Genomic DNA, 1,007 nt, shown 5'->3' on the forward strand with positions numbered 1-1,007 from the left:
AAAGGAGCTGTATTAGTTCACAGTCCCACCAGCAGTGTAAAAGTGTTCCCTTCTCTCCACAATCATGCCAACAACCACAGCTTTGACTCTTTGAACTGGACCTGCACCTTTCTCCACTCACTAAAATTGATTCAAGATGGATAAAAGACCTAAGTCTAAGTGTTAAAGTTTTTTGATATGTCCCTCGCTGGCTCTCTGCTTCCCGTCCTCCCCACAGCGCTGGCCAGGCTGGCTGCCCCTCAGCCTCTCAGGAGTATTGAGAAGCCCCTATTGCATTTCCGGAGCTCCTTTGTGGAAGCTGAGGCTTGCCATATTGGGCGGTGGCACAGGCGCTGGGCAGCTGATGGTCTGAGTTTCGCTCCAGTGGCAGCCAGCAGAGCCACAGCTGGAGCAAGAGCTATGATGTCTCAGGCTGTGCAGACCAACAGAACTCAACCAGTAAGCAAAACGTGGGGACTCGTTTATATGAACTGAGTTACAGTGAACACCTCAGGAGGCAGTAACAGATGGCTGGGAAATTATGGTTTCACCTGGGAGTCTGCACAGTGAATTAATGTACCCAGTTTATTTGGGTAAGTTAAAGGATACCATGACTACAAAGGAGTGTCTACAGGGATTTTGTGCAGGCTGCATCATCATAGCCCTTAAAAGTGGCAACAAAGAATGTCTTACCTGCTGGAAAAAACTAGTTTCCAAAGATTACCAAGCACAGACCCAAACTTTGATGTGCTCATCAGTAAAATTTATCCAAGTCGTGATGAGTGTGTCATTAGCCAGGATCAACAAGCACAGTAGTCAGCGAGCACTGTCACAGCACCGGGGCCTGAAGAGACAAGCCACGAACAGATTATAGCCAGGCAAGAAACAGCAGATTGGAAATGGCATGGAGCAGAAGACAGTCATGCCAGTTCACACTGCAGTCATGAATCCACGCATAGCAACAAGCAAGCAGGCCCTCCTAACAAACAGACCAAAAGATCTTATGATTCTGGGCATGAACTTGATAA

The 1,007-nt window shown here is 47.7% G+C and overlaps 1 pseudogene; it reads left to right on the forward strand.

The window, feature by feature from the left end:
• The first annotated feature begins 402 nt into the window (after nt 1-402).
• Nucleotides 403-1,005, forward strand: LOC105887403 (annotated as a pseudogene).
• The last annotated feature ends 2 nt before the right edge of the window (nt 1,006-1,007 follow it).

This window comes from Otolemur garnettii, unplaced genomic scaffold (assembly GCF_000181295.1).
Source record: "Otolemur garnettii isolate 467f Iridium unplaced genomic scaffold, OtoGar3 scaffold00081, whole genome shotgun sequence".
NCBI lineage: Eukaryota > Metazoa > Chordata > Mammalia > Primates > Galagidae > Otolemur > Otolemur garnettii.